Raw genomic sequence first — 16,931 nt, forward strand, 5'->3', positions numbered from 1 at the left:
TTTTTCTATAGTTACAGGCCTGATGTTAACTGCCCTCCACCAAGCGAAAAATAAACTAGTCTTAACAAGGAGTCTAAAATATGCACTCTGTTTTACTAGTACAAGCGCACGGAAACATCGAAAAATAATGGAAACCTACCCAATGGGCCAACGACACCATGGGCTTAGATTTTAGTTTTGAATGATTAGTATTGAATTTGAAATTCTAATTATTTTGTATTGAAAGATTTTAGAATTTGAAGGCCATCTTGCAGAAAACTGTAGCAAGCCACCGCTGAAACGGTCGCGTACTCTCCTCCGGTGAGACAAAGAAAATGTGGCGCTGCAAGCACAGACTCGATAAGTGTATCCATGTGAAATGTTTTCGTCTCCCCTCGTCTTGTATCTCCTGTGTCGTCTATGTATTTTCATTGTAGCTGTCCTCGTCTCCCTGTGTTGTGTCGCGTCTTCATTGTTAGCTTCTCTTGTTACTCGTTTATCATCTACTGTCTGTCCTCGTCCTCCTATTGCTAACTCTTACATATTGTTCCACATATACACCAACACATAAATGTTACCTACACAGTACAACATTCACACCCACCCACATACACATAACCACCTCTTTTATGTGTCATGTATATGTACATGACCTGTGTGATTTTTGTCAATAAAATAACCCTGGCTGATATTGACTTTGTCTATCCGTGAACCGATTAGCACTTAGAACACTCAATAACGGCACCAACAATTGGTGACCCTGCAGTGTTGCTATGGTTCAAGGTGGCTTATAAACCGGTGCCGTTTCACGGGCACTGTCTTCCAGAGGGTGGACCTGAGTCAGACGCATCTGATTCATTCGTTCTACCCTCTCCTGGGGCAATAAGTCTCACCACCGCTTGGGGTTCGTGAGATTGAGCCTCGGGTCGGGAGAAGCATTACGCCGTGGGCGTAGTTGCCACCTTCAGGGTTCTCCCCCGCCCTCCCCCCAGGCACCCTCTGTGCCCTCCTCCAGGCACCCTCTGTGCCCCTCCTCCAGGCACCGTCAGTGCCCTCCTCCAGGAGTCTTCTGCGTCTCCTCCAGGCACCCTCTGTGCTCCCTCCAGGCACCCTCTGTGTCCCCTCCAGGCACCCTCTGTGCCCCGTTCCCAGGCGCCTTCTGCGCCTCCTCCAGGCACCTTCAGCACCTCCTCCAGGCACCTTCTGTGCCCCCTGGTGCTCCTCCCGGCGCTTACACACCACCACCCCTCTCCCTCCCCCTCCTCCTGGTACGCACGGCGACTGAGACACACACCACCGTGTGACACGCACTATAGACTCAACTACACACAAACACAAGTCACACATTACTGAGACACAGTGCCACACAGACTCCAGTGAACACTCAAACACAAACACACACACACACACACAGCACACACACCACACAGACTCGGTGACACGCACACACTGACACCCTGGGATTTACTGCCCCTCCTACTGGATTTGGATTTATCATTTTTTTTTTTTACCATGTTTTTGGATGATCCTCCTCCTGTCCTGCCCTCATGCAGTCTCCAACAGTTTAGTGCAGCAAGTCCCCAGCAACAGTCAGTGTCACAGTGTTTACCTAGCGCGTGCGCAGTGTTGTGTTAGTCTTTGATGACACTGGTTCGCTCCGGTTTCCAGGCATTGAGGCCCGGCCAGCGCCGCGCTAGTACACGCAGTTCGTTCTACTCCCACGGACTGCCGCGGCCCCTGGCACATGCTAGCGCCCCTCACTCCTCAACCTGCTGTGGCCCCTGGCACGCTGGTATCTAACGCCTTCCCACGGAGTCGTTCGACGCCCTCACGGACTGCCGAGGCCCCTGGCACGCTGGCAGCTAGCGCCTTCACACGCAGTTCCCTCGACGCTCTCGGACTGCCGTGGCCCCCGGCGCGTTTACGCCAGTGCCTTTTGCCTATCCCCACGCCGCTCGAATTCACCATGCCTGACGACGACATGCAACTCTTCCTTTACAACAGCAGTGTCCTTCAGAGCACCATTCTTCTTCTCAGGACCCGTCTACGTGGTTCGCGATTTTGGAGTGCGCATTCAAGCCTTTCAGGATCTATTAAACAGCCAACTACTCACCTCACCTCAGCTCGACTCACTGCAGCTGAACACAACGCGCAACTCACTTCAGCTCGACTCGCCGTAGCTGTTCTCGCCGCGCAACTCACCTCAGCTCGACTCACCGTAGCTGTTCTCACTGCGCTACTCACTCCAGCTCGACTCACCGTAGCTGCCCTCACTGCGCTACTCACCTCAGCTCGACTCACCGTAGCTGTTCTCACCGCGCAACTGACCTCAGCTTGACTCACCGTAGCTGTTATACTGCGCAAGTCAGCTCAGCTCAACTCACCGTAGCTGTTCTCACAGCGCAACTCACCGCGCAACACAACTCAACGCAATGCAACTCGGCGCAACTCACCGCGCATCTCAACTCAACTCAGCGCAACTCACCGCGCACCTAAACGCAACTCAACTCGGCGCAACTCACCGCGCACTTTACCTCAACTCAGAGCAACTCACCGCGCACCTCAGCGCAACTCACCGCGCAACGCTACTCACCGCAACGCAACACCGTATGTGCCACAGCGCCCCCGCACCAGGGAAGGTTTCGTTCCTCCTTTCTCGTCACTGGGCGGGAGTATCTGTAGCAAGCCACCGCTGAAACGGTCGCGTACTCTCCTCCGGTGAGACAAAAAAAATGTGGCGCTGCAAGCACAGACTCGTTAAGTGTATTCATGTGAAATGTTTTCGTCTCCCCTCGTCTTGTATCTCCTCTGCCGTCAATATATTTTCATTGTAGCTGTCCTCGTCTCCATGTGTCGTGTCGCGTCTTCATTGTTAACTTCTCTTGTTACTCGTTTATCTTCTACTGTCTGTCCTCGTCCTCCTATTGTTAACTCTTACATATTGTTCCACATATACACCAACACATAAATGTTACCTACACATTACAACATTCACACACACGCACATACACATAACCATCTCTTTTATGTGTCATGTATATGTACATGACCTGTGTGATTTTTGTCAATAAAATAACCCTGGTGGATATTAACTTTGTCTATCCGTGAACCGATTAGCACTCAGAGCACTCGCTACCACCTACAAAACAAGGGTCTAAGAACGTCTTAGTTAGAATCGAGTCCGACATCAAACCATTATGTCTGAATTTTAAACCATAAGTAGTTCAGCTCTTTCTTTAAGAGCAATTACAAGTTTCCCAACAATAGACTACTGCAGGGCAAGGATTGTGATGCATTGAAGATGGCAGATGAGTGTCGACAGTCATCTATTGCGACAGGACACATAAGACAGTTTCAACCGAGCTATAAGTTTTCTCTAATAGAGCCCAAAAGAAGTGTTATCTTCGATAACACTCACCTGTCACCTTCTCCTACAATAAACATCCTCGGTCTATCCTTAACTCAAAATCTCAGCTGGAAGCCTCATGTCTCCTCTCACTCAATATGTACGATATTGAGTAGTTTTACTCATGGCACCACTAGTTAAAAATTGTCCGTTAAAATTTTTAATGTCTCACTGTTTCTGCGGAAAAAAATTACCAAAATCACCATTTGATGTGTCCCATAATTCTACCACTTTTTTTTTTTTGTTTGTTTATAGAAAAACCTGTCGGACAATTTTTTTACCATCCACTCGTCTTTCAGCAGATATTTGAGTTTTTTTTATTATCTTCACAACTAATGGAGTTATTATTCTCCGAAGTACAAAAAATGCACTTTCGAGATATCGGCTATTTTGTGTGTAAATGCAGTTAGCGTACAAAGTTATGATTTTAAGAGGATCTTACAGTGGTAAAATACAACTTAGATACCTATGCAGTTATATTTATAAATGACAATGAATGAAAAAAAAAATCATAATTGGCACCTGTGTGTGTGTGTGTGTGTGTGTGTGTGTGTGTGCACGCACTAGAAATCTCCTGGGCTATAGTGTTCTGTGGATACCTCCTGTTACTTCTTCTTCGTCACTTTCTTTTATTTTGGGCTTCTTTTTTTTCCTAGGTGTCCAAACCTGCCGAAGTGCAAGTACAAATGTACCTCTGAGGAGCGCTTGCGACGCACTAAGTGAGGGTGGGCAGGTACCGGTACCAGTACCGGTAATAACGGTACCAGCTAAACGGTACGGTACCGGTACCAGATTGCTCGGTACCGGTACCGAGCTGAATCGATTGCTCGGATTTATTCATTGGATTTATTGATAATTCTTCATGTCCGATTCTTTTTTTTTTGGTTGCTAATAAATAGTTATTGTTATTAGACTATGATCGAGTACATCCATAATAACTATACATGCTATTTTTTATCGAAAAAATAAATATTCACTTCATTCAGAGAGAGAGAGAGAGAGAGAGAGAGAGAGAGAGTGTGTACAACAGAAGAAATATCCTAATTAAGGGCAGAAATAAATGAGAGGAAAAAGTCCACTGTGTGTGTGTGTGTGTGTGTGTGTGTGACACACACACACACATACACACACACAGTGGACTTTTTTCTCTCATATATTTCTGCCCTTAATTAGGATGTTTCTTCTGCTGTACACTCTCTCTGAATGAAGTGAAATGGAAAGCAGGACAAAATGGTGGGAGCTTGGGAAGACGGTCAGCGAGGCAGTGACTCAGCAGCCAGTACAACATTCAAGGCTTATCGTCCACAGGGTCCATACCGCATGGCGACTGGCCAACGCCGCGCGCCGCCGAGCGTCACCAAGATCCAAACGGTACCGGTACCAAACAGTGCCGAGTGATCATGAGTCTTCCCGGCACTGGGTACTGGTACCGGGTGCCGGCTGAATCGATTCTTCTCGGCACTTGGTACCAGTACCGGGTGCCGGCTGAATCGATTCTTCTCGGCACCCGGTACCGGTACTAAGTGCCGGGAAGACTTACGATCACTCGGCACTGTTTGGTGCCGGTACCGTTTGGATCTTGGTGACGTTCGGCGGCGCGCGGCCTCGTCAGTCGCCATGCGGTATGGGCCCTGTGGAGACTCTTTAAGCCTTGAATGTTATGCTGGCCCTGACCGTCTGCCCCTCGACTGAGTTCCCATTCTGCTGTTCACATTTGTCCTGCTGCGCTACCATCATAGCTCCTGTCTGATTCTATTTGGATGATTCTTCATGTCCGAATCTTTTTTTTATATATATATATATATATATATATATATATATATATATATATATATATATATATATATATATATATATATATATATGAATCGACAGAGTAACACCACCGCGTTCAGGAGGACGCGAGTTCAATCCCCGCCGGTGCCACCAAGCTGGGATTTTTCAGCCGCCGCCGAGTGGCTTAAAACTACCCACATGCTGTCCAGAAGACCACCTATCAACCCGGACTCTAGATTCTAGGATTAAAGATGAGCTCCGGGAGGGCAGCATGAGCCAATGCACGATGGCGCCACTATAAACACTCGCCTGCGCCAGAACGGGCTGGGCCGACCATCAGGACCCACCGGGACGAAGCCTTGGGCCGACCATCAGGCCCCACCGGGAAAAAGCCTACCGGCGCTATAGGCCGCGACGTAAAAAAAAAAAAAAAAAAAAAATATAGTGTTATTAGACTATGAGTACATCCATAATAACTACGTATACACATGCTATTCTTTTTATCGAAAAAAAATATTCACTTATTTCAGGAGAGAGAGATAGAGAGAGAGAGAGAGAGAGAGAGAGAGAGAGAGAGAGAGAGAGAGAGAGAGAGAGAGAGAGAGAGAGAGAGAGAGAGAGAGAGAGAGAGAGAGAGTTTTCTTTACAGAATATTTATTTAGGAATTTCATCAGACGGCATGAAGATAAAAAAAAAATCTTTTGGGTACCGATACCGGTACCGGTACTAACGGTACCTGAGTTTTCGGTACCGGTACTACCGGTACTCAAATTAGCGGTACCTGCCCATCCCTAGCACTAAGTAACTGATTGACTGATTCTCTCAACCACACTCTCCGAGGCTTGTTGGCTGCCACTAGAATTTTCGTAAAAAAAAAGCGGAAAAATCGGACAAAAGTAGGCAAAATGTAACATATATGAGTATTCTACAGAAAACGGAGGTGTCTGCAGGGAGGGGACCACGAAATTAGTAATACAAATCAAATTATTTGAAAGGGAAAGAATTATCGTACAGCTACCAAACTTTCACAGGGAACGTGTGACATGTTCAACTATTTTTTGGAGTAACGTTTAAAATTTGGCTGAAATAGCGAAAAATACCCATTTTTGGCGGCGCCTCCCCTTAACCAGGATCTACATTCTTTCATCCCTTACAATAATAAACTCTGGAACAATCTTCCTTCGTACGGATTTCCTCCTGTCAGCGACTTGAACTCTTTCAAGAGGAGAGTATCGAGACACCTCTCCTCCCGAAATTGACCTTTCTTTTGCTCTCTTTCTTAAACTTTTTTTTATAGGCGCAGTAAACAATAAGTTTTTTTTCTCATTATCATTTAGTTTTTTGCTCTTGAGCTGCTTACTTTGCAGAAAAAAAATGACTTACTCATATGGTGATGCAGATGACGGTGATATGTTTCCTGGTAGACTCTTCTTGGGTTTTCGAGCGAAAGAGATGAAAGACTGAAGATGCTGGTGAACTAACGCATAAGGGATTTGGTTATCTTGATATAAAAGAGTCTTGTGCGGTGAGACTGCAGAAGAAAATGTAGCCATTCAGTTTGCTAGTTCAGAAGAACAGGAAGCATAACAATAGTGGTAGAACTCATAGCTTTTTTCCTCTTTCCGCAAACTTTTCTTCTTCTTCCTCTTCTAACAAAATAACAATTGCTGTCAGCCTCATATAGTTAAGAGACTTACTGCACACAGCAGTATCCGAGTGAACACTGCCTGGCGGACGGACCAGGAACGTATTTTGTGAATACACAACCATTCGACAGAACTGTCGGAATTAAACTGGGTCGTGTGAATTGGCCTTTATCTGTACCCTATGTCAACCCAGCAATGAATGGGTACTTGGTGCCACTCTGGGGTTGTTTTTTGCCTCAGGATGGCTGTGGGAGTGATTAAGCTCATTTGGGTAGGCTTTTGCCAAGCGATCGTCAGTCCAGTGCGTGATCAGATCATTGTAAATGACACACACACACACACACACACACACACACACACACACACACACACACCGCTCCGGTAGCTCAATCAGCTAGAGCGCCGCTCTGCAAGGCTTCATGGCCAAACAGGCTGCGGTTCGAGCCCCGCTCAGGCCGGATTCTTTCCGTTGACTAGGAGTGGTTACTGTCCCCCCTTGAGCAAGGAGGATGGGGTGTGTGGTGTGTGAGGTCCTGGCAGTACCCAGATATCAACGACAATGAGCATGTACTTGCTTGTGTTGGAGGGTACCTGCTGGCGAAAGCGAGTTCAACTCGTGATCAGGCCGTGGTGAATTACACACACACACACACACACACACACACACACACACACACACACACACACACACACACACACACACACACACACACACACACACACACACACACACACACTATTCTATTCTAAATGTTGTAAAAATAATAATTGTTTGCTGATTTGTCTGTCAACAGTTTTAGTTTTATTCTTTTGCCGTGATTATTTATTGTAGATTGCAATCTTCATTCCTTGTCATTGCTGTATTTACATTTGTTTGTATATTTCTATCCCATGGCTGTAGACTTAAACTATTGGTCTAGATTATTATTATAATATACTGAGAATAGACGCAATGATCGAGGTAGGTAATAAAGTAGTTGGGAAGGAAATGGTGGTTCCGGGGAAGAGTGGAGTGAATGGATAAAGAAGGAGGAAAGGAAGGAAAGTCAAACAAAGAGTGGATTAATGAATTTGATGAAACCTTTTCCACATAATATTCAGATATTTATTCATAATGTAGTTAATTGTGTGGGCTTTGTGTTGATTTTACTCAAATTGGATCTTCAATTAATGACACGACTAACGTTGTGAAGGATGAGGGGGAAGTGAGGAAAGGGAATTGAAGTTGTAGGAGGAAGAAAAAAATAGAATATATACATGCATTCGGAAACAAATGCTCACACACAAATGAAATCGGTCACCTGGGCTCCAAGATCATTTTGGGAGAGTACTGATAAAGGATCTTCAGTTCAGAACGTGATCAGGCCATGGTAAACTACACAAACAAATCAATATAAACAAAACTCACACACACACACACACACACACACACACACACACACACACACACACACACACACACACACACACACACATTCCGTAGTGCACTGGTCACCTCACTGGTCACGCTCACCTCACAGCCGAGATGCCCTAGGTTCGATTCCCGGGACAAGTGGGGATGGATGTGCAATCTCCATAAGTCCGTGTCCCTGTCTAGCCAGCGGTGAATGGGTGCAGGTGTTAGTCGGGGGTTGTGTCTCAGATTACGGGTGTATATGGGGGTGAGGTTTCAGCCGTACTCAGAGATCCGTCACTCGTGAGCTCCGATCCAAATTACGGAGGGTACTGGCGATTGATCACGAGTCTGTTACGTGACCAGACCATGGTGAGTTACACACACACACACACACACACACACACACACACATTCACCTCACGCACGTACACACACACACACACACACACACACACACACACACACACACCATCACTCACCGGTATGGATGATCTGGGTTGGTCATTGAGCACCTTCGTCAGGTTGTCAACTGAGTCCACGCCCTCGTTAGGGGAGCGCACGGATCGCATGATGGCGTGGGTGGGTTGCATTCCGGGTGGTTGGAAGTGTGGGGCGTCCACCAGAGATGGACTGTTGGGGATTGGAGGCGGCACCACCACGCCCTGACCCCCGAAGCTGAAGAAAGAAAGAACTGCGTTAATTAAAAAAAAAAAGGACGTGGGAAGAACGTTAAGACAAACAAAAAAGACATAATAGCTTAGAAATATTTTAGTCTTGCTGTCCGATGTTGCTCTCCAGATCTGTACTACTTATATACCAAATGTACACAAAGTAAATGAGACTAAGAGAATGACGTATATATATATATATATATATATATATATATATATATATATATATATATATATATATATATATATATATATATATATATATATATATATATATATATATATATATATATATATATATATATATATATATATATATATATATATATATATATATATAGTGCGAAGTAAACATTCAAGGGCAATAAACAAAGAAAAACAAACAAAGCTAGTTAGGCCCTGCTCCTTCATAAGTATACGGAGGGAGTGGCCTCGAAAGAGGTCGATTTAAGAACATAACATAAGAACGCAGGAGTCTACAAGAGGCCGGTAGGCCTGTACGAGGCAGCTCCTTTGACCCTAAGCTCCCGTGTATCTAACCCCACCTAATATCGCAGTCCATGAATTTATCTAGTCTAATTTTGAATGTGACAATTGTATTGGCACTCACCACATGACTGCTAAGCCTATTCCACTCATCCACCACCCTGTTAGTAAACCAATTTTTGCCTATGGCCCTGTTGAATCTGAATTTATCTAGTTTAAACCCATTACTTCGTGTCCTACCCGGTTCTCTTACCAACAAAACCTTATGAATGTCTCCCTTATTAAAGCCCTTCATCCATTTATAAACCTCGATCATGTCTCCACGCACCCTTCGCCTTTCTAGAGAATGCAAGTTTAACTGTTTGAGTCTTTCCTCGTATGGCAAGTTTCTCAACCCCTGAATCATCTTAGTCATCCTCCTCTGCACCGATTCTAACATTTTGATATCCATTCTATAGTAAGGTGACCAGAACTGAACCGCATAGTCAAGATGAGGTCTAACTAATGCTAAATATAGTTTGAGGAAGACTTCGGGGCTTTTGTTCCTTACGCTCCTTGAAATAAATCCCAGTACCCTATTAGCTCGATTTCTAGCTTGAATGCATTGTGCCCTTGGACGGAGATCAGAGCTCACTAAGACCCCTAAATCCCTCTCGCACCCAGACCTGCTTATGAGAGTGTCATTTAAGCAATTTCGGATGGAAGGATGTAATAATACTCCCCTTTTAAAAGGGATCAAGTCGTAGGCAGGGATAAATACAGACAAAGAAAGGCTATTCCAGAGAATCAAAGGAATGATGGAATGAAGATGATGATTAACTAATGCATAAGGAAGTTGGGTAGCACGGGAATGAGCTGGAGTAGAAATTCGTGTGCAGTGGGGTCGAGAGAGAAAAGGAGGCATGTAAGGAAAAGAAGTTGATAAGACGAAGAGCCTCTAACTCCACTCTGTTGTAAGGGTTGTGTTCTTTGCCCCTCTAAACGCACATGAGATGCGTATTCCATACTATATATACATATAGCTGGGCATCGCTACCGAATTTGAACTTCCGATATCACAAATCTGCTAACTTATTCAATAATTTTCGCAATCGCAATTCCATAAATTTCGCGATTTAGTTTAAATCGCAATAGCAAATCCGCTATCGCAAAGAGCTACACAATATTTGCAGTCTTCCCCCCCAAAACATGACACCGCAACCGCAAATCGCAAACAAAAATTATATTATCAATAGTTCTCGAATCTCTTTTCACTCTCTTTGTGATGTAATGCTGTAGCTAGGCATTCATCGTACACACGCTACTGCATCTTCAAGTATGGACGATTTGTAATCATACTATTTAATATGTAATAATCTGATAGGCATCTATTTTAAACTTATTTTTAATGAGAAGGACCGAAGAAAGTTCATCAGTGTGACTGTCAAAACTAAATCCATATTCATATGCCCTATCTTCTTCAAAATACTTATTATGATGTTTATAATAAGATCCCCTGAGGGGTTTATGTGAATATGCTTTTTGTAAAAAGTGGAAAAGGCAACAACTAAAAAAAGTTTTAAAATTAATCAGATTGAGGCTGTTCGGGCTCAGCCAGGTTGGCTCCTCCACGTGTTAGCGGAGGTTAGCGGAAGTAATACCGCAAATGCTAATTCGCAAATAAAATGGAAGTTCAACTATTGCGGATTTGCGGATTTTGAGGACTAATTAGCGGAAGTGCTCAGCACTAACGTGTTAGCAGAGGTTAGCGGACGTAATACGTACCGCAAACTCTAATCCTCAAATTGGCGACCTTTTTGACGCAAACTTAAATCCGCAAATGAAATGGAACATCCGCTATTGCGGATTTGCGGATTTGCGAACCAATTAGCGAAAGTGCCCAGCACTGATACATATATATATATATATATATATATATATATATATATATATATATATATATATATATATATATATATATATATATATATATATATATATATATATATATATATATATATATATATATATATATATATATATATATATATATATATATATATATATATATATATATATATATATATATATATATATATATATAGAGAGATCTCTCCTCCCAAATGACCTCTTCTTGGCCTCCCTTTACTCTAGTGGGCTTTTTTCATTATTGTTTTCTGTTTTTTTACGCCCTTGAACTGTCTCCTCTACTGTAAAAAGAAAAAAAAAAAAAAATATATATATATATATATATATATATATATATATATATATATATATATATATCTATATCTATATATATATATATATATATATACATCAATATATATATATATATATATATATGTATATATATATATATATATATATATATATATATATATATATATATACATATATATATATATATATATATATATATTTATATATATATATATATATATATATATATATATATATATAAAGCCCGCAACTCGCTGCTCCCACAACGGAAAATAGACAAAAGTAGCCAAAAGAGAGGTCAATTTCGGAGGGCGAGGTATCTTGGTACACTCTTCTTGAAAGAGGACAAGTCATAGGCAGAAGGAAATAAAGACGAAGGAAGGCAGTTCCATAGTTTACCAGTGTATGGGATGAAAGAGTGAAGATGCTGGTTAACTCTTGCATATGGGGTTTGGATGTGCTAGAGTGGACAGTCGAGTTCAGTGGGGCCGCGAGAGAGGGGGAGACATGCAGCTAGCAAGTTCAGAAGAGCAGTCAGCATGAAAATATCGATAGAAGATAGAAAGAAAGGCAACGTGGCGGCAGAATTTAAGAGGTAGAAGACTATTAGTATGAGCAGGAGAGCAGATAAGACGTAAAGCCTTAGACTCCACTCTTTCCAAGAGAGCTGTGTGATTGGAGCCCCCCTCACACATGAGATGCATACTTCATACGAGGGAGGAAAAGGCCCCTATAAATGAAAATCATCTGTGCGTGGGAGAAAAACTGGCGGAGACGATACAGGTCACCCAACCTCGAGGAAGTTGATTTAGTGAGAGAAGTGATGAAAATTTTGAAACATTTGAAACATTTACTAATAGCCTATTAGGTGCAGTTACATATGTTGATGTATGTATTGTTAGCCAGCCTGTATATACGCATAAGCTTTTCAGGCAAGATGTGAAGTTTCCAGTTAAGATTTTGAGTTAAGGATATTTTGTATTGAAGAAAGTAACAGCTGAGTGTTATCGAAAAATAGGGTATAGGTGTTTGAAAGATTGTGTCGAGTTGATAGGTGGAGAAATTGGGTTTTTGAGGCATTGAAGGACACGAGGTTCCTTTTACCTCAATCGGAAATGATAGCAAGGTCTGAGGTTAAGCGTTCTGCAGCCACTAGTCTGGAGTTACGTAATTCATGTTGAGAGGGTCTTCTATTGGAAGAAGGTGAATAATGCAGAGTGGAGTCGTCAGCGTATGAGTGGATAGGACAGTTTGTTATGGAGAGAAGATCACTGATGAATAACAGGAAGAGAGTGGGTGATAGGACAGAGACCTGTGGAACACCACTGATAATAGGTTTAGGGAAAGAACAGTGACCATCTACCACCGCAGAGATAGAATGGCCGAAAAGGAAACTTGTGCCAGACTCTATCGAAAACTTTCGATATGTCTAGCGCAACTGAGAAAGTTTCACCGAAACAGCTAAGAGAGGATGACAAAAGAGTCTGTTAAAAGAGCAAGAAGATCGCCAGTAGAGCGCACCTTGCGAAATCTATACTGGTGATCAGAGAGGTCAGAAGTGGAGATGTGCTTTTGAATCATCCGGTTACGGATTGATTGAAAAGCTTTAGATAGACACGAAAGTAAAGTTATAGGGTGGTAGTTTGAAGGATTGGAGCGGTCACCCTTCTTAGGCACGGTCTGTATGAAGGCATATTTCAAGCAGGAAGGAAAGGTAGATGTTGATAGGGATATATATATATATATATATATATATATATATATATATATATATATATATATATATATATATATATATATATATATATATATATATATATATATATATATATATATATATATATATATATATATATATATATATATATATATATATATATATATATATATATATATACTTACGTACTTCAAATAACTGGCTCATATTATCCCTCACTGGATAACAACGAAAATTAACTCAGACGGGTAAGATTGGACTTTAGTAATTTCAAAAGCATGGTAACATTGTGAGAATCTCCATCTTTGTGCTTAATTATTAAAGCATTTTGTTTTTTTTGTTGTTGTTTTAATTTTATAAATGCGTTCTCACTGTCATCGCGTCAGAGACTAAAGACTATAATTCCTAGTGCGTTGCATTTGCGATCGCGATCGCATTTTTTTTTTACATTAAAGGATACGGCTCAAGGGCAACAAAAAGAGTACAAAAAAAGCCCGCTTTTCGCCGCTCCCAAACAAGTAAAAAGTAAAGAGTACCCAAAAGAGAGGTCAATTTTGCGAAGAGGGGTGTCGACACACTTTCTGAAAGAGGCCGCCGCGGTGCAGAAGAAATATGACGAAGTTGAAGACTGGTTCCAGAGCTTACCAGTGAAGGTAATGAAAAGAATGGAGATGCTGGTTTAATCCTTTTTGCATAAGGTTTGGATAGTAGCAGGATGAGCATTGAGTTACGAGAAAGTCGTGTGCAGCGGGCCCTCAAAGATATGCATTAGCAAGTTCAGAAGACTGTCAGTATGAAAATACTGATAAAGAGAAAGAGGTAGCAAACATGGCGGTGGGGAGTTTTAAGATAGAAGGCTGTCGCGTGTATGCCCCAACTAGTTTCAATACTCAACGTCATTTTTTTAAATGGCGCTATGTCTATGACGGGTAACCACGAATTCGTTGACCGATTTCACGATGTCACAGATGGTCTAGACGATGTCTTCCTGATTGCTCAGCCAACTGGTTGGCTGACCAATTGGTCGACAAAGTTGTTAAGGAAAGTTGGCTGATTTGTCTTCCTCTGACCGTTCGCGATTGTCTTTGGCGACTGTCAAGCGGCAGCCTTTGTTGTTCCATAAGCCCTGTTCAATAATTGTGCCGACTCTAATATTTGACTACCCACGACCTCAGTGTACACTTCAGGTCTTAAAAGATGTGAAAGGGTCAGTATATCTTGAAAGAGAGTCTGGAGACTTTTGCCGAATGCTGCGCTGACGTCGTGATTTAAAGTCTGGAGTCGTGAGGGTTAGCACGACATGCTATAACTATAATCCGTCCAAATTAATGCACACCTATACCGAGAAGCCCTCCCATCTGTTAAGTTCCACTCTTCACCTGATTGGATTGTTCATGACGTCATGCATATATCAACGAATATACCAAATATATATGATTGAGATAATCTAGCAAGCCGATTAAAAAATATTCGTAATTAATTGAATGATTGGCACCTAAACAATCAAGACATCACCTAGGGAACAAATTACGCTAATAATTTCAAGGTTACTTTTCAAGGAGAACGGCCTTCAAAACAAGCATTGAAGATGATAGTATTGCTACCTATAAAGGTAACGTATACTTTCTGTCATTATCTACATAGCCTATTCAGAGGCCAACATAACTACATACAAAAAAATATTTTCAGCAGTAACTTAATAATAGCAGAACTATTGCATTAAGGAACAGTTTTTAGTATATGTGTTTATATAGGTTCCCAAACTTTTTGTTCTCGAAGACTTTAGACCCTTTTTTTGGTGGTCCTACACCTTAACACTAAAAAAATTGCTCGATAGCAAAAAAGGATTACTTAAATATTTTGATATTTTAAGTCGACATTCTGTTTAGATTACATAGCATCTAAAATGACGCTTTGTACAGAAATAAATAAATTACTAAGGTAAGATATACTAATCAACACAAAGAAAATGAGAAAGCAATCTGAGTGCAGATTACACCACATTGTGCAAGTACTGTTTCAGGACCAAATACCTCTGAATGTGCAATGTACCCTAGTACATGTAATCAGCTCGGGGAAACCCTGGGCCTTTAGAGGGATTGGCATGTCGTCTGCTGTGCTCTTTCGTTCACCATTAGGCTCATGCCGAGTATACATACTCGTCCCTTTCAAGCCACATATACAAAATTTATTTCAACTGAGAACGTCGGTAGACCCTTTTTCTGGGCTTTCTTTCACGAGTCGGTTGGGACGGTGGACTTTAAAAGGCTCACCCATAAACCCATAATCTGAGCTTAATTCAGGTGGTTGTAGTGTGATAGAGCACCCACCATGGTTACGCCTTAATACAGTGGTGGTGAGTGATCTTGATAGCTTTTTTATCATAGAAGCAAGGTCATGGCAGACTGAATTAGTTAATCCGTTAACAGCAATCACTTGTCAAATTCTAGCAGTATTAACAACCGACCTTTGCTAGATGCCACGCGTCACAAGACCATGTATTTTGTAACAAACATCACCCAAAAAAGAATGGAGCTGAGAAAGTAACATTTTAACAGGTTTATGGTTGCTGAGAGGATAATTTGATGTAATGTGCCATACCTTTTCTTTAGTTCCAAATGCAGTGTACCTTTTTGCCAGTTTCTCGGCCACTTTCGGCTTTCCCATGCCGAAGTCTACGGTTATCATAACGGCCCTGCCGTATGAAGTTACTGTAGAAGATATTTTTTATGTGACGCATTTGGCATGCTTTCCGTGAATGAAAGCCTGGTAGGAAGTAATGACAGAAAGCGTGCATTATTTACAGGTAGCTCTACCATCATCGCCTTAAGTGCTTCGCTTTGCAGTGGGCCCGTTCTCCTGGAAAAGTAAGGTATTATTGGTTGCACTTTGTTTCTAGGTGATGCCGCTGATTGTTAAAGTAGAGTCAGTCATTCAACACCAATTGAAGAATATTTTTAATCAGAAACCAGCTACACACTTGTCATATATTTGTGTCTTTGATACAATGCATGATGTCATCAACTGCTGAATCAGGTGAAAGAGGGCGAGCTTAGCCAGAATGGGGAGGGGCTTCGGTGCAAATTGGCCAAGTTAATTGGACAGATGAGGTCATTGAAATGTCCCAGAAGTCGTATGTAAGCATTACCAATACCATAACTGCCCTCCCTCCCTTCTTTTTGGAAGCGCGGGGAAACCAACTTCAAACGGAAAGTCAAGGGGTTGTCGCCCCAGAGTCGGTACCAGTGTGAACGTGGGGTCAGCTCACGGAATCGCTCAGTTCGAGAAAGGAAATGATTGTCTGTTGAACCAATACGAACGGCATCTGTTCTGGTACGGTATTTTGTTCTCCGAATGGTCAAGTTGATAAAACCGGTATCTTAAAATTTGTAGGAAAGCGATTTTTTGGTTAATCACAACCAGTTCTCAAAATTTGTCAGAGGTTCGTCCGTAAATGCGTGTAAATACCCGGACAACGTCCTCCCCTCCTCTTTGCCTCCACCTGCGTATGTGTTGCGGCTGTCACTATTGGGTATCTCGATAAATTTTAGGTTGCCACCCGTTCCTAAATATGGATCCATTCGTATTGAGAGTGAGAGACAGATTCCACATTTTTCTGACCTTCTGGTGGCAACCTAGTTGTCATTCAACA

This window comes from Eriocheir sinensis, chromosome 46 (genome assembly GCF_024679095.1).
Source record: "Eriocheir sinensis breed Jianghai 21 chromosome 46, ASM2467909v1, whole genome shotgun sequence".
NCBI classification, from domain to species: Eukaryota; Metazoa; Arthropoda; class Malacostraca; order Decapoda; family Varunidae; genus Eriocheir; species Eriocheir sinensis.